Below are 23,857 nucleotides of genomic sequence, written 5' to 3'. Positions count from 1 at the left end.
ACATCATCATCCGAGTCGACGCCTACCGGAGGAGGCGAAGAAGGCGGTGGGGTTCGTGTGCACCCAGATGAGGAAGGGGCCGTCGCCTTTTTCTTCTCAGCAGCCTTCGTCAGCCCCTTTGCTGCCATGGCCCTCGTGTGGCGCCCGGACCCCTCCAGGGTCAATTGAGACTGCACAGTCCTACCAGGCCAAACCGGCTCACCAGAGCCAGCTTGCCGCAGGACTCGCCCTCTTCCCCTGGTCGGTGTCGAGCCCGCCGCCATATCCTCCTCCTCCGACAACTCGTCGGCCGCATCCTCGACAAGCAGAGCTCCAGCATCGGCGCTGCTGACCTCCCCGGTGGCCACCACCCACAGGGTGAGCTGCTCCTCCTCCGCAGCCGTCGCGACCTTGTCTTCCACGCCCCCGGTGCTGCCAGCCTCCGTGGCAAGCTGTGCCTCCCTCGCCCTGATGGCGATGTAGTCCAGCTCTGCCTGGGTGGTGTCCATGACCAGCCGCCGCTTGGCGTCGGCATCGACGTATACTTCGGACAAGGAGTCAAAGAATTCCTGCACATCTGCGTCCGTTGGCTCCCTCCAGCTCGGGACAGGGCCGTGTGCGTTGCAGTCCGGCATCATAGCGATGATTTCGGACCGACGTGAATTATTGCACAACGGGACCACCCCCACCGGCAGCTAGAAGAACGACCCCCTGACGGCCTTGCCGACCTTCACGGCAGCTCTGGCGGCCTTGCCGGTCCGTTCGACCTCGCCGTCGCAACCCACACCAAGCTGGAAAAGCCGCTGACAGAAATGGGCATGCGCCATTACCGTGAAATTGTGATCGAGGCCAGGGCGGAGCCGCATAATATCGGCCGGGTTTGTAAAAAGCCAGGCCGGCCTCCTCTTATTATGCAACGGGGCAATCCGGCGGTGAATGAAGTCCGCCCCGATCATCTCTAGAGTGAGCCCGGCCCGGGTCAGCCGAAGGATCCTGGTGGTGGCGGCAGTCAGCCTCTCGTCAGTGGCATCAACATCACCCCAATCGCTGCCGCGAACCGGTGGCACTCGACGGACCTTGCAGAATTTCGGCGGGTCTTCATCTTCAATCCAGCACCATCGGCTACGCCATTCATCCCACCTCTCCTTCATGGCTCCCTCCGGGTACGCCCCTTTGGATCTTGGGATCCAGGCGATGCATCCGGAGACGGCGCCTCCGGGCTGCATTCGAGGGGAGAAATAATGGTGGAAGAGCGCCGTGTTGGGCTGCACTCCGGCAAAACCCTCGTAAAGATGCGCAAAGAGGGCCAGGCAGGCCACCGCATTCGGAGTAAAGTCCAAGAGACAAAAACCGAAGGTGTGCATAATGTCGCAGAAGAAATCGGAAACAGGGGGGCATAGCCCGCAGGAAAAGTAATCAACAAAAAAGGGATACCAATTTGGAGCAGGATCGGCGCAAGCGATAGGGACGACGCGCGTTGCCGGATGCCCCGAATTATCTCCCCCCGTCTTCACTCCCCATAAGGGCTTGAAGGAGGCCCGGAGCTCATGAACACCAATGGATGAGGGGAGAAAGAAGGCGGACTTCGTCCGGTCCCCCGACAGCGCACTCTCCGGTGGCTCCACGGTCCCAGAGCTCTTGGCTACTCCCTTACCGTTGGCGGATTTGGGTGCCATGGCAGCCAAGAAATCCAGAGGATTGAGGAAGAGGGGTGGTGAAACAGCAACGGCGGGCGGCAGCGAAACCTTAGGAGAGAAGGAAGGGAGGAAACAGCGACTCTGAGATCGGAAAAGGCACGAGGGAAGAAGAGAAAGTGAGCAGCGTGCCCACGGTTATTCCTTCTTATGGGGGAAGACGCGGGCCGCCTCCTTTCACATTAACTGCGACGTGACGCATGCACGCAGGGCTCAGCCCCACGCATGCCGCCCATGTCACACACGCCTCCCCACGCTGAGCCACGCGCGGGAGGTGTGGGAAGCGCGGCGCGCGAAGGGACTTACCGCGATAAAAACTACCCCACCTGCCCGCGCACCGTTTTTGGGACTAGCCCAACGACGCGATTACGCTCACATGTGGACCAGGCCCAGGGGCTCATGTCAGTGTACAAAAAGAGGGGTACACTTTTCGTACCCCTATAATTGTGCACAGGCAGTTCGAGCCACGGACGCCACCACGCCAAGCATGGCAAGGGAGGTAAGCCAAGGTAAGACCGAGGCTTGGAAAGAGCAGAACGACGCCAAGAGCAAGACCACAAAGAGCAAAGGGGACGAAGCGGACTCCCCCGGCAAGATCCTTGCCGGGGGGTGGTTTTAGCAAACCCGGCAAGGCCCTTGCCGTGGCAGCTCGCCCCACACCTACGGAGCAAATCAGCCTTGAGTCCACTGCCCCCATGGGGCAAGGATTCAGGAGACATCCCCGTGGTGGCATGCAGATCTTTGTGAAGACATTCAAGATCAAATTCACACTATAGAAGATGACGACCCCTGGCGGGATCCCAGCCAAGGAGGACCACAAGACCCCCGGCAGGAGCCTTGCCGGGGATGATAGTAGGTGCCATGGAAAGACCCTCGCCGGGGCCCCGATAAGACTCTTGTCGGGGCTACGGCGAGGCCCTTGCTAAAGGCACCTGTAGGGCCACCGTCAGGCCCACGCCAATTCCAAACCTCCACCGCCGTTCGCATGCGGCTGCTGACCCAACCAGTTGGGCAAGCACCTGTGTGGCGGCAAGCAGATCTTCATGGAGGCCCACCGCTGCGCCACCTCAGCTACCTGCCTGCCTACATGGCACCACAGGCACCGCTGGCCAGGGCGCGTGTCGACGCGCTCGGCGACGGACAAGACTGTGCTCTCCCCCGCCCCTGATAAAGTAGGGACACCTAAGCACGACGCATTAAATGCGCCTTGTCACGTAATGCGAGGGATAAACTCGTATCACTGTGCCCTTTCCACCTTGTGTGTGCCACTGTGGCGGCCCCTTTCCCTATAAAAGGAGGCCCCGGGCGACCAGGAGAGGGATTCGACTTTTTGGAGCTCTTCACGCCCCATCGCTAGCTCAGAAACACAGATAAACAAATCACCAAAGAAGGAGTAGGGTTTTACGCATCCTCGCGGCCCGAACCTGGATAAAGAATCCATGTGCTACCTGTTTGATCCACCCTTCTCACTACCCTGCGCCTCGCAATCGTAGTAGGGATTCTCGTGATCCCATAGGTGTCGTCCTCGCACCGACATTAGCAGAGACCACCTGGGGATTCCCTTGTACGTCAAAGCTCCTTGCTTCCTTGGTGTATCCGTCCCATGATGGGTCCGATGATCAGGTTATCGGAAGAGCCTCAAGAAGAGAGGAACATGAAAGAAAGAAAAATTGGAAGGTATGCGGATCCCGGGGCGGTTGAGCCGCATTGTGGACCGCGGTTTAGTTGTGCCTCCGTCTATGCCCATGGTATTTTAAGTGCGTAATTATGTACGCGCGGCACGGATTTTGCCGCTTGATTGGGACTAGGACCGAGGCCGAATTGCTAGACGAGCTCTGGACGGGCCGGACGATCCTGTTGCAGAGTAGTTCGGACTCGCTTGACGGTGTCCGGGGGTTTTATTGCCGAATTGAGGATCTGCCTAAGGAGGCTGCTCTGTACTTCTGCTGCAAGGGCCGCGGTGTGCTCCTCCGTACGGAGGGAGCGCTCCCTATTTCCATTGACTGTTATAACACCACAAGGTCCGGGCATCTTGAGCTTGAGGTAGGCATAGTGTGGCACCGCATTGAATCGAGCGAATGTGGTTCGTCAAAGCAGTGCATGATAACCACTGCGGAAGGGGACGATATAGAAGATTAACTCCTCGCTTCGGAAGTTGTCCTGAATCGAAGACTACTTCCAGTGTGATTAAGCCTGTACAACAGGCCTCTACACCTGGTATGACACACTTTGAAGGTGGTTTTGGTGGGTTTAATCCTTGAGGGATCGTTGCCCATTTTGCGCACTGTATCCTGATAAAGCAGGTTCAGGCTGCTACCACCGTCCATGAGGACTCGTGTAAGGTGGAGTCCATCAATAATAGGGTCAAGGACTAGGGCGGCTGAGCCGCCATGACGAATACTGGTCGGATGGTCCCTACGATCAAAGGTGGTCGGATAGGAAGACCATGGGTTGAACTTTGGGGCGACTGGCTCCATCGCGTAGACGTCCCTTAGTGCGCTTCCGCTCCCGCTTGGTAATATAGGTGGCGTATATCATATTTACCGTTTTGACTTGGGGGGAAATTTCTTCTGTCCCCCTGTGTTCGGTGGCCGGGGCTCCTCGTCGTCATCACTATGTGACCCGTTTTCCTTGTTTTCGGCATTTAGTTTGCCGGCCTGTTTAAATACCCAACATTCTCTATTAGTGTGGTTAGCTGGTTTATCGGTGGTGCCGTGGATTTGACATGGACGATCGAGTATGCGGTCCAGACTGGATGGGCCCGGATTGTTTCTTTTAAATGGCTTTTTCCATTGACCGGATTTGGAGCCACTGAATCCGGCGTTGACGGCCGTGTCTTCGGCATTATCGCCATTATTGCAATGCTTGTGTCTGTTGTGTCGGGGCTTGCCGTTGCTATCTCTGGCGTTTGAAGTGCCAGGATCTATTGATGTGTTGTTGCTACGAGCCAACCAGCTATCCTCGCCCGCACAAAAGCGGGTCATGAGTGTCGTAAGGGCTGCCATGGACTTCGGATTCTCTTGGCCGAGGTGTCGGGCGAGCCACTCATCACGGATGTTGTGCTTAAAGGCCGCTAGGGCTTCGTCATCCGGACAGTCGACGATTTGGTTCTTTTTAGTTAAGAACCGAGCCCAAAATTTCCTGGTTGACTCTCCGGGCTGTTGGGTTATGTGACTTAAGTCATCAGCGTCCGGTGGTCGCACATAAGTGGCCTGAAAGTTTTCAAGGAATGCGTCTTCCAGGTTCTCCCAACTACAAATGGAGTTTCCCGGCAGATTATTCAGCCAATGCCGAGCTGGTCCCTTGAGTTTTAGTGGGAGGTACTTGATAGCATGGAGATCATCGTCGTGAGCCATGTGAATGTGGAGAAGGAAATCTTCAATCCATACCGCGGGGTCTGTTGTCCCATCATATGGTTCGATATTTACGAGTTTAAACCCTTCTGGGAATTCATGCTCCATTACTTCGCCAGTGAAGCATAGGGGGTGTGCAGCGCCTCTATGCCGGGCTACATCGCGACACAGTTCGGATGAATCTGATCTGCTGTATTCGGCCCAGACGGATTTGTATTTAGTATATCCTGCATGGCGGTCATCGTCATGTGTTGGGGCGCGCCCCCGCGATTCGTAGATCGATCTTGACTGTCCTGCTTTGTTTTGCAATTCGTCTTGCAGGTCATGCGTGTAGCCCCGGGCCTTCGTGTTTCTATTTGTTCGGCGACGGGGTGTGGGCTGGTGTTCGGACTGATACGCCGCTTTGTCTCGGCCACGAGGTGGTCGGTCAGCCGCATCCTGCGCTGGTAGTATAGGCTCTAGTGCCTCGCCCTCGAATTGAGGTAACAACCTCCGCCTCGGGTAACTTTTGGTTGGGCTTTCGAGTCCGTATTCCTCGGCCACCAGGACCTCAGTCCATCTATCAGTGAGCAGATCTTGATCAGCTTCAAGCTGCTGCTGTTTTTTCTCCAGGCTCTTTGCAGTGGCTATAAGCCGGCGCTTGAAGCGCTCCTGCTTGACGGGATCCTCAGGCACGGTAAATTATTCGTCGCCGAGGCTCACCTCGTCTTCGGAGAGGGGCATGTAATTGTCATCCTCCGATTCTTCATTCATTGCTTGTTCATCGGGGCTAGCTTGCCCGTCCTCCCGTCCGGCCTGTTCGAAGCTTGGCTGGGCGGGATTGTTTTCGTCTTCGGCATCATCCGGAGTGCTATTATCTCTTGTGCCGGTATCGCTGTTTCTACCCTGGCGTGGTTTAGAGCGGCGCCGCTGATGTCGGTGCTTTGGCTGCTTCTCAAGAGGATTATCCTCCGTTGCATCCTTTTGATCCTCGCCATTGTTTCTTCTGGGTGTGGCCACCATATATATGTCGTACGATGAGGTGGCTGTCCAGCGCCCTGTGGGCGCTGGTTCCTGTTCTTCTCCGGCATCGTTGTCCATACCGTCATGTCTTCGGAGTCGAAATCAAGAATGTTGGTTAAGTCGTTGATAGTGGCTATTAAGTGGGTGGTGGGTGGGTAACGAATTCCTTCATCATCCGCTTCCCACTCAAGCCAGACATAGTTCGGCCAAGAGTCTCCTGACAAGGAGAGAGAATTTAATGAGTTTAGCATGTCGCCCAAGGGCGAGTGCTGAAAGATGTCCGCGGAGCTGAACTCCAAGATCGGTACCCAGTTAGATACGATGGGCGCTGATACGCGCGGCTCGGAGCCTATGGCCGGAAATGAGTCCGAGGGTCCGATGACACATACCTCATTGGAAGTGAAATCTGTGTTCGGCTCTATCGCTGTTGAGTGTGCGGCTTCCGTGGTGGGGTCCATCCTCCCATCCTCGGATGGCATGATCTGCACTGGATCTAAAGTCAGGGCGGTGAGATCTCCTGAACACCGTCCGACGATAGATCTAGGTCATGCTCATCATCGATGCAGGGTGTACTTGTCATGGGCTCAAATCCGTCGAAGATCAAGTCTCCGCGGATGTCGGCAGTGTAGTTCAGGCTTCCAAACCTGACCTGATGGCCAGGGCGTAGCTATCGATCTGCTCCAGATGGCCAAGCGAGTTGGCCCACAGTGCAAAGCCGCCGAATACGAACGTCTGTCCGGGGAGGAAAACCTCACCCTAGACCACGTCGTTGTAGATGATAGAAGGAGCTATCAAGCCTAATGGTGACGACATAGTGGAACTCTCAATGAAAGCACCAATGTCGGTGTCAAAACCAGCGGATCTCAGGTAGGGGGTCCCAAACTGTGCGTCTAAGGCTAATGGTAACAGGAGGCGGGGGACACGATGTTTACCCAGGTTCGGGCCCTCTCTATGGAGGTAATACCCTACTTCCTGCTTGATTGATGTTGATGATATGAGTATTACAAGAGTTGATCTACCACGAGATCGTAGAGGCTAAACCCTAGAAGCTAGCCTATGATTCTGATTGTTTTTGTCCCACGGACTAAACCCTCCGATTTATATAGACACTAGAGGGGGCTAGGGTTACACAGAGTCGGTTACAGAGAAGGGAATCTACGTATCCGAATTGCCAAGCTTGCTTTCCACGCAAAGGAGAGTCCCACTCGGACACGGTACGAAGTCTTCAATCTTGTATCTTCATAGTCCATCAATCCGGCATAAGCATATAGTCTGGCTGTTTGAGGACCCCCTAATCTAGGACTCCCTCAGGCGCGCCCAACCCCCTGGGGCTCGCCCTATGCCTCGTGGACTCTCCGTGGGCCCCCCTGACTTGTTCTCGATGCCAACCTCTCCTATAAATCCCTCAAACCTCCAGAAAATAATCTAGATCAGGAGTTCCACCACCGCAAGCCTCTGTAGCCACCAAAAACCAATCGGGACCCTGTTCCGGCACCCTGCTGGAGGGGGGAATCATCACTAGTGGCCATCTTCATCATCCCAACGCTCTCCATGATGAGGAGGGAGTAGTTCACCCTCGGGGCTGAGGGTATGTACCAGTAGCTATGTGTTTGATCTCTCTCTCTCTCTCTCGTGTTCTTGATATGGCACGATCTTGATGTATCGTGAGCTTTGCTATTATAGTTGGATCTTATGATGTTTCTCCCCCTCTATCTTCTTGTAATGGATTGAGTTTTCCCTTTGAAGTTATCTTATCGGATTGAGTCTTTAAGGATTTGAGAACACTTGATTTATGTCTTGTGTGGGATACCCGTGGTGACAATGGGGTATTATATTGATTCACTTGATGTATGTTTTGGTGATACTCTTGCGGGTTCCGTGACCTTGGGAATCTATGCATAGGGGTTGGCACACGTTTTCGTCTTGACTCTCCGGTAGAAACTTTGGGGCACCCTTTGAAGTTCTTTGTGTTGGTTGAATAGATGAATCTGAGATTGTGTGATGCATATCGTATAATCATACCCATAGATACTTGAGGTGACATTGGAGTATCTAGGTGATATTATGGTTTTGGTTGATTTGTGTCTTAAGGTGTTATTTTACTACGAACTCTAGGGCTGTTTTTGACACTTATAGGAATAGCCCAATGGATTGATCGGAAAGAATAACTTTGAGGTGGTTTCGTACCCTACAATAATCTCTTCGTTTGTTCTCCGCTATTAGTGACTTTGGAGTGACTCTTTGCTGCACGTTGAGGGAATGTTATATGATCCAATTATGTTATTATTATTGAGAGAACTTGCACTATTTAAAGTATGAACCCTAGGACTTGTTTCGAAGCATTGCAGTACCGTTTACGCTCACTTTTACAACTTGTTACCTTGCTGTTTTATATTTTTAGATTACAACAACCTATATCTACCATCCATATTGCACTTGTATCACCATCTCTTCACCAAACTACTGCACCTATACAATTTACCATTGTATTGGGTGTGTTGGGGACACAAGAGACTCTTTGTTATGTGGTTGCAGGGTTGTTTGAGAGAGACCATCTTCATCCTACGCCTCCCACAGATTGATTAACCTTAGGTCATCCACTTGAGGGAAATTTGCTACTGTCCTACAAACCTCTGCACTTGGAGGCCCAACAACGTCTACAAGAAGAAGGTTGCGTAGTAGACATCACAAGGCGCTACTACGAGCACTAGTAAGGAACACATCAATAACATGTATATCAAATATACCTTTATTCAGTTTGCCATCCTTCTTATCTGCCAAGTACTCGGGGCAGTTCCGCTTCCAGTGACCATTTCGCTTATAGTAGAAGCACCCAATTTCCGACTTGGACCAGCTTTAGGCTTCTTCACGGGAGCGGAAACTTGCTTGCCGGTCTTCTTGAAGTGCCCTTTCTTTCCCTTGCCCTTTTTCTTGAAACTGGTGGTCTTGTTAACCATCAACACTTGATGCTCTTTCTTGATTTCTACCTCCACTCATTTTAGCATCGCGAAGAGCTCGGGAATCATTTTCGTCACTATAGGTGGGAAACGACACCTATGGGATCACAAGAATCCCTACTAGGGTTGTGGGGCACTGGGTGGTGAGTAGAGCAGGATCAGCAGTCAGTTCAAGCACGCGGGTCGTTTACCCAGGTTCGGGCCGCATGGATGCGTAAAACCCTAGTCCTGCTTTGATGTGTGTATTTGTGTTCTTGAGGTTCTTGAACTAGCTACAATGGGCGTAACTTATCCAAAAGTCCGGGTCCTTCTCCTGGATGCCTCAGGCGTCCTTCTATAAGCAAGGGGATTGCCACAGTGGCACACAGGAGGTGGCATCGGGGTACTGTGATTAAGCCTATCCCTTGCCATTACGGGACAAAGTGCATTTAATGCGCCCCTAACGTGTCCCCTCCACTTTACCGCCACTTTGCCCTGCTTCGACACGCGCCTGGGCCAGCGAGGCGGTTAGCGCCATGTAGGCTGGCAGGCTGCTGAGGTGGCACGGTGGTAGGGCCTTCACGAAGATTTGCATGCCACCATGTAGGCATGTGCTGAGTTGCTTGAGAAGCCTTGTGCCGACACGTAGGTGCCTGCCCAGCTAGTGGGCTGGCAGCTGCATGGGAGCCGTGGCAGAAACCTGGTGAGTGCGGGCCCGGCCGTGGCTTCGCAGATGTTCTCGGCAAGGGCCTTGCCAGGGACCCGGTAAGGGTCTTTCCACGGCGTTGCGGTCGTCCCCGACAAGGATCTTCCTGGGGGTCTTGTGGGTTTCCTCGGCGAGGATCTCGTCGAGGTTCGTCGTCTTCTACTCTTCTGATTTGAAGTGTTCCTTGTCTTCACAAAGATCTGCATGCCACCATGGAGGCGCCTCCCGAGCATATGTTCCAACGTGGTCGGTGCCGTTTGGAGAAACTGGGGCCCAAGGGTGGCGCGCCCTGCTGGCGTCAGGTAGGCTGCCCCGGCAAGGGCCTTGCCGGGGCCGTGGGGGCTGCCCCGGCAAGGGCCTTGCCGGGGAAACCATTTCTCCTTCTTGCTGTTTATGCTTCTATCTTGGCGTTGCTTCGGCCGTCCCGTTGCTTTGATTTCCTGTCTCTGCCCTGCTCAAGTGTGGCCGTGGGCGCGGCTTTGACTGCCCGTGCACAAACAAGGGGTACAAAAAGAGTGCCCCTATTTTGTTACACTAACGGGAGCCCCCGGGCCCGGGACACACATAAGTGCGAGACGTTGTTGGGCCAGGCCCAGAATGGTGCGCGGCAGGCGGGGCATTTTTTTTAACGCGGTAACTTTCCGTCCGCCGCGCTTCCCCACGATGACCGTTGAACGCGTGATGTGGGGGTCATGCGTGATGTGGGGCATGCGTGGGGCAGTCACAGTAGGCATGCATCATGTTGCAATGAATGGGCAAAGAGGTGCCCCGCGCCTTCCCCCTAAAAAGGAATAACCGCGGGCGCGCGGCTCATTTACCCCCTGTGCTTCCCCCAATCTCGCCATCACCATCCCCATCTTCTTCCTCCCCAAGATCTTGCTCGCTGCTGCTGCGTTTGCCACTGCCCCCAGCTTCTCGCTTTCTTCCCAACCGCCATGGCACCCAAGTCTGGCAGGGGCAAAGGCGTGGTCGAGGATACGAGGGAGAAGGAGACGCCGGAGAGCAAGGCGGCGGCACGGCAGGCGCAGGCCGCCTACTTCGTCCCGTCGTCCGTCGACGCCCTCGAGCTCAGGGACTACTACAAGCCGCTGTGGGGGGCGGCGATGTCAGCACACCCCGCCACGCGTGCCCTCCCCGCAGATTGCAAGAAGGGCGGGCAGAAACGATACCCATTCTTCATCGACTTCTTCTTCTGCGGGCTTTGCCCCCCTTTTTCCGACTTCTTCAATGATATCATGCGCACTTTTGGCTTTGACCTGCTGGATCTTACGCCGAATGTCATGGCGTATCTGGCGTATTTCACCCATCTTTGCGAGGGTTTCGCCGGAGTGGTGCCCAGCATGGTGCTTTTCCGCCACTACTTCTCCCCCCGCGTCCAACCTAGGGGTGCTCTTTTTGGGACCGTCACCTGGATCCCGAGGATTCAGGAGAGAGGCGCGTACCCAGATGGTGCCACGAAGGACAGGTGGGAAGAATGGCGGGGCCGATGGTGCTGGATCGTGGAGGAGGACCCGCCAGAGTTCTGTCGGGGCATTCGTCAGGAGCCGCTGCCCCGCGGCGCGAACTGGAGCGACCTCGACCCCAACGATAAGAAGTTCTCGATTGCCACCACTAGGATCCGCCGCCTTACCGAGGCCGAGCTCACCCTCGAGATGATCGCGGCGGATTTCATCCGCCACTGGATTGCTCCGCTACACAAGAAGGGGAGGCCGACATTGGATTTCAGGAACGCGGCTGGCATCATGAGGCTCCACAATGGCCTGCTGAACAACTTCACGGTGCTGGGGCACTCCTGGTATTGCCAGAGGCTCTTCCAGCTCGAGGTGTACGCCGGCGGCAAGGTGAGGAGGACCGGCAAAGCTGCAAAGTCCGGCAAGGTCGTCAAGGGGCCCTTGTTCGGGCTGCCGCCGGGAGTGGTCCCATTGAGCAACAACTCCCGGCAGGCTGAAATCTTGGCCATGATGCCGCCCTTCAACGCGCACGGTCTTGACCCGGCCTGGGTCGATCCCCCGGCGTTCAAGGTGGAAGAGTTCTTCGCCAATTTGGTCGAAGAACTCGACCACGAGGAACCGTGGCTCATCCAGGACACCACCCAGGATGAGCTGAACTATATTGTTGCTAGGGCAATGGAGGTGGAGCTCGCCAGGATCGCTGGCGAGGCCGGCGGCATGGAGAACGAGGCCGCCGCGGCCGCAGAGGAGGAGGAGCTAACTGCATGGGTGAAGTTTGTCAAGGAGGCGGACAGTGCCAGCACCGAGGCCCCCTTGCCAAAGGCATGGGCGAGGGGCCATCCGAGGAGGAGGCCGAGGCCGGCGAGCCCCCGGCTACACAGAAGAGGCGCGTCCTATGTCGGGCCAGCTCCGGCGAGCCGGTCCAGCCCGGCAAGGCCGTGGCACGGCAAGGGGCTCCAGGGGAGACCGCACGCGTGACGAGGGCCGCGGCGGCGAAGAAGGAGGTTGGGGCAGTGAAGAAGAAGACTGCGGTGGCGAAGAAGAAGACGCCCGCCTCTTCTTCATCAAAATTCTTCCGAACTCCTTCACCTCCCCCTCGCCCCACAGGCGCTGGCATGCACATCGGCTTCGACTTCTCATCCCTCAGCCCGAGGGGGAAGAGGAAGGTAGCAGAGGAGGAGGAAGAGGACGAGTAAGCGCTCTGCCTCTCGCCATTTCCATCCTTACGAATCACGCCGCCCTCCTTGATTTGACTTATTCTCGCAGGGAGACGGAGATGCTGGCTCAGCGGGAGGCAAAGAGGGCCAAAGCCTTGATGGGCAGTCCGCCCCTGATGGGTACTTCAAAGGCACCGCTGGTGGTGGAGAGCAGCCTGGACAGCAGCCCGCGGCATAGCCCCCGGCTCAGCTCCCAGCATAAGTTCACCATCCACCCTTTGCCAACGCTTGCTGGGGACTGATTCTCTTGTCGTTGACCTTGCCGCGGTTTGCAGGAGAGGAACGACAGAAGGAGGAGCCACCAAGGGCCTCCCTCACCACGCCGCCCCCATCGACCACACCATCCCGAGGGGCGTCCCCGGCAAGGGCGCCAGGTATCGAGCCCATGCGCACGGATTAGGAGGTAGACTTGGGCGCTGGCGGCTCCTCCCCGGCAACAGACGTTGGCAGGGAGGGGGCCACATCTTCCGAGTCTGGCACGGGTGAGTCATTTGTTCTCCCTTGCTTTTCTTTCTTTTTTTTTCTGAACCTTGGCTTTGGCCCTGCCTTATTTCCTCCTCTGGCGTCCAGGTCACACTCCTCGACGGACCAGGTGGACACCGACACCATCATCGAGGAGGCTGCCGTGGACGCCGTGGCTGAGGCTGAGAAGGTTGCCACCAAGGAGGCCGCCGAGACCATGGCCGAGGATGCTGCCAAGTGGTTTGCCGGGGAGACCGGCGGGGGCGCCGCCGAGGAGGCCGGCAAGGGCGCTGCCGAGGAGGAGGCCAGCAAGGGCGCTGCCGAGTAGGAGGTGGTTAATGACCAACCCTCTTTGTCTGCCGCCTACGGCTCGGTCAAGTACCTGAAGGTGAGCGACGACATGTTCGTTCACCTCCGAGGGTCCGCAAGCACAAGGGTGCCAACCGAGGGGGAGGTGTTTGACGACGAAGTGCTCGCCGCCGCCTGGCTTGAGGTCATCGACGAGCCGAGCGCTGGTGGCGGCACCCAGGAGGAGCGGCTCCTCCAGTCAATGAGCGTCAGCTTCAACAAGCTTCAAGGAGGTGGTGGCGCTCAAGGTGGAAGAGACCTTGCGGAGCGCGTCGCCAAGGCGCGGGCTTGGTTCCGCCTGGCCCACGAGGAGCTGAAGGCTGCCTAAGACCAGTTGGCGCAGCGCGACCTGGGACTCCTCCTGAAGCAGGCCGACTTGGAGAAGGCCCGGGAGGAGGCGAGGGAGGAGGCCTCCAAGGCCGAGGCCATCCAGTCTCAGCGTGAGGCCGAGCTGAACTCCCAGGAGGAGAACCTTGTCGCCCGTGAGACGACGCTTGCCGCTACACTCCGCGGTAAGGATGAGGAAGTCGAGAAGCTTGTCGCGGCGCAGACCCAAGAGCTGGAGCATAAGCACAGGGAAGCGCTCGATGCCCAGGCTCTGGTCCACGGCAACAAGGTGAAGGATCCGGAGGCGGAGCGGGATGGCCTAGCGAAGTGAATCCTGGAGCTATCCTCGGATAAGAACACGCTCAACGAGGCTCTGGTCGAAGCGCATTCCACGGTCCTCAGCAAGGCTAGGCTACTCACCACAGCCAACGACACCATCAAGGACCTGAAGCTCAAGCTGTTGAGCCTTGAGGGTGCGCTTTCGGAGGCCTAGACCCGGGAAGGAGCCCTGACCAAGAGCCTGGCGGAGGATAAGCAGCTGCGGAAGAATGACTCCGCCAACCATGCAGACTCTGTGAAGGGCGACAAGATCTGGAACGACCGCCTCGCCAACGTTGTCAACAGGATCACCAAGCATCTGGCCGGTGTGAAGATGCTGGAAGTGAGGTATGCCCCGGAACCGGGCACAAGCCCCCACGCCAAGATGACCTTGTTCTTCGAGGGCGTTCTTGGTGCCTTGGAACGACTCGACTCCAACCAGGCGAGCTCCTTGGCCAACGAGTCCCGGATGATTTGCCAGGGTGCCATGACCAAAGTTCTCACCAAGCTGGCATTCTGGAACCCCAACCTCGACTTCGATGCCGCGCTGGACAGCTTTTCGGGCGATGCAGACCTCTTGGGGATCAAGGAGCGCATCGAGCCCATCATCAGCCGCGTCAGTGGAATCCAGAGGTTGGAGGGCCAGCGCCGGGATTAGGCGCCTCGTTTCTTGTTGCCGCTGCAGGTTCATGAACAAGACAATTCGCATCTTTAGTTAGAACCGCAGCAACAACTGGTGTAATATAACTCGACAGTACTTTTAATATGATGCATGTTATTTCCCTGTTTAACCTTTCTCTGTATGTCCACCCTACGCTTACTGGGTAGGCTTGCCGGCGCGTAAACCCAAACCACTGCGCTTCGAAGGACGGATCCTTTGGCGGCCGGCATGGCGTGCTTGCCGCCGTGCAAACCAACTTGCCGTTCTCAGCGTGGCCACTCGAAGTGCCGAGCGGACTTGAGGCAAAGCGAGAGCGTTGCCGATATCGAAAGGCCACACTACCGCTCTCGACGCAGCCGCTCGATCTGTTGAGCGGACTTGAAACAGACCCAGAGCGTTGCCGATAATGGAAGGGCCCCACTGCGTGCAGGTTTCCCATACAGAGGAAAGATCTCCGAGGAAGATAACCTTATATAAGAAGGAATCATTCGAAGTTTTTGCATGACTTAGCTTTTTTTGTCATCGCGCAAACGCTCGCCGCATCCGCCGACGGGGCTGCTCGCCTGATCGCCTTCTTCCTCGGAATCCATGGCGATGAAGAGCTGTGCCACTAGCTGCAAAACTAGATGCTCACTACTGCGCCCCCTACCTGGTGCACCAAAGATGTCGGTGGGAAACGACACCTATGGGATCACAAGAATCCCTACTACGGTTGCAGGGTGCTGGGTGGTGAGGAGAGAAGGATCAGCAGTCGGTTCAAGCATGCGGGTCGTTTACCCAGGTTCAGGCCGCAGGGATACGTAAAACCCTAGTCCTGCTTTGATGTGTGTATTTATGTTCTTGAGGTTCTTGAACTAGCTACAATGGCCGTAGCTTGTCCAAAAGTCCAAATCCTTCTCTTGGATGCCTCGGGCCTCCTTTTATAAGCAAGGGCATCGCCACAGTGGCACACAGGAGGTGGCATCGGGGTACTATGATTAAGCCTATCCCTTGCCATTACGGGACAAAGTGCATTTAATGCACCCCTGACGTTTCCCCTCCACTTTACCGCCGCTTTGCCCTGCTTCGACACGCGCCTGGGCCAGCGAGGCGGTCAGCGTCATGTAGGCTGGTAGGCTGCTGAGGTGGCGCGGTGGTAGGGCCTTCACGAAGATTTGCATGCCACCACATAGGCACGCGCTGAGTTGGCTGAGAAGCCTTGTGCCGACACACAGGTGCCTGCCCAGCTGGTGGGATGGTGGATGCATGGGAGCAGTGGCAGAAACCTGGCGGGTGCGGGCCCGGCCGTGGCTTCGCAAACGTCCTCGGCAGGGGCCTTGCCGGGGCCCCGGCAAGGGTCTTGCCGCGGCGTTGCGGTCGTCCCCGGCAAGGATCTTTCCGGGGGTCTTGTGGGTTTCCTCGGCAAGGATCTCGCTGAGGTTTGTCATCTTCTACTCTTCTGATTTGAAGTTTTCCTTGTCTTCACAAAGGTCTGCATGCCACCATGGAGGCGCCTCCCGAGCCTATGTTCCAATGTGGTCGATGACGTTTGGAGAAACTCGGGCCCAAGGGTGGCGCTCCCTGCTGGCGTCAGGTAGGCTGCCCCGACAAGGGCCTTGCCGGGGCCGTGGGGGCTGCCCCGGCAAGGGCCTTGCTGGGGCAAACCATTTCACCTTCTTGCTCTTTATGCTTCTGTCTTGGCGTTGCTTCGGTCGTCCCGTGGCTTTGATTTCCTGTCTCTGCCCTACTCAAGTGTGGTCGTGGGCGCGGCTCTGACTGCCCGTGCACAAATAAGGGGTACAAAAAGAGCGCCCCTATTTTGGTATACCGACAGTCATCCATTTCATATTATAGTTCATTATGAAGCCTTGTAGCTTGGTGGCAGTGACTGAAGAACTCTATCAATAACACTCTCAACTGGAAGATCAATTCCCAGCTGAGTCAAGTGGTTGTGGTACCCAGACATTCTTAGTATGTGTTCACTGATAGAACTATTCTCCTCCATCTTACAGCTAAAGAACTTGTTGGAGACTTCATATCTCTCGACCCGGGCATTAGCTTGAAATATCAACTTCAACTCTTTGAACATCTCATATGCTCCATGGCGTTCAAAACACTTTTGAAGTCCTAGTTCCAAGCTGTAAAGCATGGCACACTAAACTATCGAGTAGTCATCAGATCGAGCCTGCCAGACGTTCATAAAGTCTGCATCAGCTCCTACAGCAGGTCTGTCACCTAGCAGTGCATCAAGGACATAATTCTTCTATGCAGCAATGAGGATAATCCTCAAGTTACGGACCTAGTCCGTGTAGTTGCTACCATCATCTTCAACTTAGCTTTCTCTAGGAACGCATTAAAATTCAAGCGAACGGTAGCACAGGTCATTGATCTACAACATAGATTTGCAAAAACTATTAGGACTAAGTTCATGATAAATTTTAGTTCAAATAATCAAATTACTAATGAACTCACACTTAAATCAACATCCCTCAAGTTGTCTAAGTGATACATGATCCAAATCAACTAACCCAAGTCCGATCATCACGTGAGATGGGGTAGTCTTCAATGGTGAACATATCCATGTTGATCATATCTACTATATGACTCACGTTCGACCTTTCGGTCTCTAGTGTTCCGAGACCATGTATGTACATGCTAGGCTCATCAAGTTTAACTCGAGTATCCTGTATGTGCAAAACTGGCTTACACCCGTTGTATGTGAACGTAGAATCTATCACAACCGACCATCATGGGGTGCTTCGAAACGAAGAACTTTATCAACGGGGCATACTCGGGGAGAACACTTCTATCTTGAAATTAAGTGAAGGGGTCATCTTATAATGCTACTGTCGTTCTAAGCAAAATAAGATGCATAAAGGATAAACATCACATGCAATTAAAATATGTAACATGATATGGCCATCATCATCTTGTGCTTTTGATCTCCATCTCCAAAGCAATGGCATGATCTCCATCATCACCGGTGTGACACCTTGATCTCCATCATTGCGTCGGGGGCGTCCGCCAACTATTGCTTCTACAACTATTGCTAACACATAGCGATGAAGTAAAGCAATTACATGGCGCTAAGTGATTGAGACACAAGTCATACAATAATTAAAGATAACCCTAAGTCTCCTTTCGGTTCAAATACTCATCGACATGCAAGTCGTGAACTTATTACAAAACATGATCATCTCATACATCAACATATATCATATCACGTCTTGGCCATATCAAATCACAACATGCCCTGAAAAAAGAAGTTAGACGTTCTCTACTTTGTTATTTCAAGTTTTATGTGGCTGCTACGGGCAACTAGCAAGAACCATTCTTACCTACGCAAAACCACAACAATGATTATCAAGTTGCTATTTAACCTTCTGCAAGGACCGCCATAGTCAAATTAGAGTCAACTTAGTAGGAGAAACAGACACCCGCCAGCCACCTTTACGCAAAACAAGTTGCATGTTAGTAAGTGGAACCGGTCTCATGTACGTGGACATGTAAGGTTGGTCCGAGCCGCTTCATCCCACAATACCGCCGAATCAAAATAAGACATAGGTGGTAAGCAATATGAACATCACCGCCCACAACTCCTTTGTGTTCTACTCTTGCATATCATCTACGCATAGACATGGCTCTGATACCACTGTTGGGAAATGTTGCATGGAAAAAAAATCTACGCACATAAGATCTATCCATGGAGATGCATAGCTACGAGAGGGGGAGAGTATATACATACCCTTGTAGATTGCTAAGCGGAAGATTTTATCAGTGCGGTTGATTTAGTCGTACACCTTCATGATCCGTTTCGATCAAGCACGGAACGTAAGGCACCTCCGTGTTCAGCACAAGTTCAGCTCGATGACGTCCTCGCCTTCTTGATCCAGCAAGAGGGGCAAAGTAGTAGATCAGTTTCGGTAGCACGACGGTGTGGTGACGGTGGTGGTGAAACTATTTCCGCACGGCTTCGCCGAGCACAACGGATTTAGAGCAGACGATGAACAAGAGGGAGAGGGGGGACCTATGCACGGCTTGGAGCATCGTGGTGTGTGGCGCCCCCTCCCCTCCTCTCATATATATAGGTGGAGGGGGAAGGGAGGCAGCCTAGGGCGCACCCCAAGGGGGGCGAGGGCTGCCCTAGGGCACCTGCCAAGGCGCCTCCCTTCCATACTTGGCGTGTGGGGGGAGGAAAGGGGGGCGGCGGCCCCTAGGGCGCCTCCCCTTCTCCCTTGTGTGGAGAAAGATGGGAGGGGGGCAGCCTCTCCTACTTCCTTCCTAGGTCTGGCGACCAGGAGGTGGGGCGCGACAGTCCCCTCGTGGGATGGTGTGCTCCCCTCCTTTTGACCTGTTAGGCCCAACAACTCCCCATGGCCTTCTCGAACCCCTTTCAGTGAGCCGGTAATTATTCGGTGTATTCCGGAACCCTTTCGGAGACTGAATACGATCATCCTATATATCAATCTTTACCTATGGACCATTCCAAACCTCCTCATTATGTCCGTGATTTCATCCGGGACTCCGAACAATATTCGGTCACCAACCTACATAACTCATATAGTACTATATCATCAATGAACGTTAAGCGTGCAGACTCTATGGGTTCGAGAATGATGTAGACATTACCGAGAGGCTTCTCCAGTCAAAAACCAATAGCGGGACCTGGATGCCCATATTGGTTCCTACATATTCTATGAAGATCTTTATCAGTCGAACCTTTATGACAACATACAGAGTTCCCTTGTCCGTCGGTATGTTACTTGCCCGAGATTCGATCGTCGGTATCTCCATACCTAGTTCAATCTTGTTACCGGCAAGTCTCTTTACTCATTCCGTAATACATCATCTTGTAACTAACTCCTTAGTCACTTTGCTTGGAAGCTTCTTGTGATGTTGTATTACCGAGAGGGCCCAGTGATACCTTTCCATCATACCGAATGACAAATCCCAATATCGATCCATGCCAACTCAACTGACACCTTCAGAGATACTTGTAGAGTACCTTTATGATCACCCATTTACAAAGTGACGTTTGATACACACATGACATTCCTCCAGAGTCCGGTAGTTGCATGATCTCATGGTCGAAGGAACATGTATTTGACATTAAGAAAGCAGTAGCAATAAACTAAACGATCATATGCTATGCTAACGGGTGGGTCTTGTCCATCAGATCATTCTCCTAATGACGTGATCCCGTTATAAAATGACAACCCATGTCTATGGTCAGGAAACCATAGCCATCTTTTGATCAACGACCTAGTCTAGTAGAGGCTTACTATGGACTTTGTATTTGTTTTTGTATTCACACATGTATTTAAGTTTCCGATCAATACAATTATGGCATGAATAATAAACCTTTATCATGATTAATGAAATATAGTAATAAACACTTTATTATTGCCTCTAGGGCATATTTCCAACAATCCAACCATTTGAACCTTGATTTCTAGCCTCCCCAAGTTGCTTTCCACTCCAATGCTCTCCTACCCAAGCCAAATTTGTGAGAGAGTGATTGAGTGTTGAGGAGACTATCTTTTGAATCACAAGAGCAAGGATTTCATCATCAACACACCATCTATTACCTTTAGGAGAGTGGCGTCTCCTAGATTGGTTAGGTGTCACTTGGGAGCCTCCAAGATCATGTGGAGTTGAACCAAGGAGTTTGTAAGGGCAAGGAGATCGCGTACTTCGTGCAGATCTACCCCGAGTAAGGCTAGTACTTTGTGGGCGTAATTCATGGTGGAATAGGTAAGGGTGCTTCTTCGTGGACCCTTCATGGAAGGATCCCTCTATGGACTGCACAACCGTTACCCTTCGTGGGTTGAAGTCTCCATCAATGTGGTGTTGGGGAACGTTGCGTGAAAATAAAAAAAAATCCTACAAACACCCAAGATCTAATCTAGGAGATGCAAAGAAATGAGAGCGGAGTGTGTCTACATACCCTTGTATACCAAAAGCAGAAGCATATATAATGCATTTGATGTAGTCGTACTCTTCGCAATCCAATCACGATCCAATCCGATCTAGCGCCGAACGGACGGCACCTCCGTGTTCAGCACACGTGCGGCTCGATGATGTATCCTCCTTCTTGATCCAACAAGAAAGAGAGGATAAGTAGATGGGATCTCAACCAGCACAACGGCATGCTGGAGATGGTGGTGGTGCAATCCCGGTAGGGCTTCGCCAAACGCTGCCAGAACCAATCTGAGGAGAAAACGGAGTTTTGGGAGAGGTAGGGCTGCCGCGGAGCCATGGAATTTGGTGTGTCCAGCCCCTCCCTTTCCCCACTATTTATAGGAGGCAAGGCGGAGGTCTGGGCGCAGCCTTAACCCCTCCTCCAAGGGAGGGGGCACCAGCCTAGGGAGGAATACTCCCTCCACAAGGCACCTAGGGGGTGCCTTCGCCCCTTAGGACTCTTCCCCTTTTCCTTGTCCTAGGAACATGGGCCTCTTGGGGCTAGTTCCCCTGGCCCATGCAGGCCAAGGCACACCCCCTACATCCATGTGGGCCCCCGGGGTAGGTGGACCCCCCCGATGGACCCCCGGACCCCTTTCGGTACTCCCGGTATAATACCCATAATGCCCGAAACTTTTCCAGCAAACAAAACAGGGCTTCCTAGATATGAATCTTTACCTGCGGACCATTTCGGAGCTCCTCCTGATGTCTAGGATCTCATTCGGGACTCTGACCAACATTCGATTACCAATGCACATATCCCAATACTACTCTTGCGTCATCAAACATTAAGAGTGCGGACCCTACGGGTTCGAGAATGATGTAGACATTACCGAGATGCTTCTCCGGTCAATAACCAATAGCGGGACCTGGATGCCCATATTGGTTCCTACATATTCCATGAAGATCTTTATCGGTTGAACCATGATGTCAAGGATTCAGTCAATCCTGTATGCAATTCCCTTTGTCCGTCGATATGTTACTTGCCCGAGATTCGATCGTCGGTATCTCCATACCTAGTTCAATCTAGTTATCGGCAAGTCTCTTTACTCGTTTATTAATACAAGATCCCATGACTAACTCATTAGGCACATTGCTTGCAAGCTCTTTACGATGTTGTATTACCGAGAGGGGCCAGAGATATCTCTCCGTCACACGGAGCGGCAAATCCCAATCTTGATCCATGCAACCCAATAGACACCTCCGGAGATACCTATAGAGCACCTTTATGATCACCCAGTTACGAAGTGACGTTTGATAGCACACAAGGTATTCCTCCGGTATCCGTGAGTTGCATGATCTCATGGTCAAAGGAACAAATACTTGACATGAAGAAAGCTATAGCAAATAACTTAAACGATCTGATGCTAAGCTTACGGTTGGGTGTTGTCCATCACATCATTCTCCTAATGATGTGATCCCATTATCAAATGACAACTCATGTCTATGGTTAGGAAACCTAAAACATCTTTGATCAACGAGCTAGCTAGTAGAGGCTTACTAGGGACACGGTATAGTTTATGTATGCACACATGTCTTTAAGTTTCTGGTTTATACAATTCTAGCTATAATAAACATTTATCATGAATGGGAAATATGATAATAACTATTTTATTATTGCCTCTAGGGCATATTTCCAATGGTATCCCACGTGCACTAGAGTCAATAATCTAGTTCACATCTCCATGTCATTAACACCCAATCAGTTCTGGGGTCTGGTCATGTTTTGCTTGTGAGAGAGGTTTTAGTCAACGGGTCCGCAACATTCAGATCCATTTGTACTTTGCAAATCTCTATGTCATACTAGAGATGCCGCTACCACACTCCACTTGGAGCTATTCCAAATTACTGCTCCATTGTACGTGTCCGGTTCACGACTCATAGTCATTCGGATTGATGTCAAAGCTTGCATCGATGTAACCCTTTACAACGAGCTCTTTATCACCTCCATAACCGAGAAACATTTCCTTAATCCTCTTTAGGTACCTAAGGATAATTTTAACCGTTATCCAGTGATCCACTCTTGGATCACTCTTGTACCCCCTTGCCAGACTCAAGACAAGGCACACATAAAGTATGGTACACAACATGGCATACATTATAGGAATGACGAACTTCATCCTTTCTCTTTCTTCTATCGTGGTCAAGCTTTGAGTCTTACTCAACTTCACACCTTACATTACAGGAAAGAACTCCTTCTTTGACTGATCCATTTTGAACTCCTTCAAAATCTTTTCAAGGTATGTGCTCTTCGAAAGTCTTATCAGGCGTCTTGATCTATCTCTATAGATCTTGATGCCCAATATGTAGGCAACTTCACCTAGGTCTTCCTTTGAAAAACTCCTTTCAAACAACCCTTTATGCTTTCCAGAAATTCTACATCATTTCCAATCATCAATATGTCATCCACATATACTATCATAAATGCTATAGAGCTCCAACTCACTTCTTGTAAATACAAGTTTCTTCATAAACTTTGTATAAATCGAAAAACTTTGATCACCACATCAAAGCGTATATTCCAACTCCAAGATGCTTGCACCAGTCCATAGATGGATCGCTGGAGCTTGCATACCTTTTTAGCATTCTTAGGATCCACAAAACCTTTAGGTTGCATCATATACAACTCTTCCTTAAGGAAAGCGGTTTTCATATCCATCTGCTAGATTTCATAATCAAAAAATGTAGCAATTGCTAACACAATTTTAACAGACTTAAGCATCGCTACTTGTGAGAAAGTCTCATCATAGTCAACTCTTTGAACTTTGTCGAAAACCCTTTGCGACAAGTCGAGCTATTATAGATGGTGACATTACCATCAATGTATGTCTTCTCCTTAAAGATCCATTTGTTCTCAATGTCCTTTCGGTCATCAGGTAATTCTACCAAACTCCATACTTGGTTCCTATACATGGATCCTATCTCGGATTTCATGGCCTCAAGCCATTTGTGGGAATCTAGGACCATCGTTGCTTCTCAATAGTTCATAGGTTCGTCGTTGTCTAACAACATGACTTCCAGGACAGGATTACCGTACCACTCTGGTGTGGTACGTACCCTGGTCAACCTACAATGTTCAGAGGTAACTTGATCCGAAGTTTCATGATCATCATCATTAGCTTCCTCTTCGGTTGTTGTAGACATCACGGGAACTACTTTCTGTGATGTGCTACCTTCCGGTTCGAGAGAAGGTACAATTACCTCATAAAGTTCTATTTTCCTCCCACTCACTTCTTTCGAGAGAAACTCCTTCTCTAGGAAGCACCCATTCTTCGCAACAAAGATCTTGCCCTCAGGTCTATAGTAGAAGGTATACCCAATGGTCTCTTTATGGTATCCCATGAAGACGCACTTCTCCGCTTTGGGTTTGAGTTTATCAGGCTGCAGCCTCTTGACATAAGCTTCGCATCCCCAAACTTTAAGAAATGATAGCTTAGGTTTCTTGCCAAACCATAACTCATAC

Source organism: Triticum dicoccoides, chromosome 4B (assembly GCF_002162155.2).
Source record: "Triticum dicoccoides isolate Atlit2015 ecotype Zavitan chromosome 4B, WEW_v2.0, whole genome shotgun sequence".
Classification (NCBI taxonomy): domain Eukaryota; kingdom Viridiplantae; phylum Streptophyta; class Magnoliopsida; order Poales; family Poaceae; genus Triticum; species Triticum dicoccoides.
The sequence above is the reverse complement of the archived record's forward strand: the minus strand, read 5'-3'. Positions refer to the sequence as shown.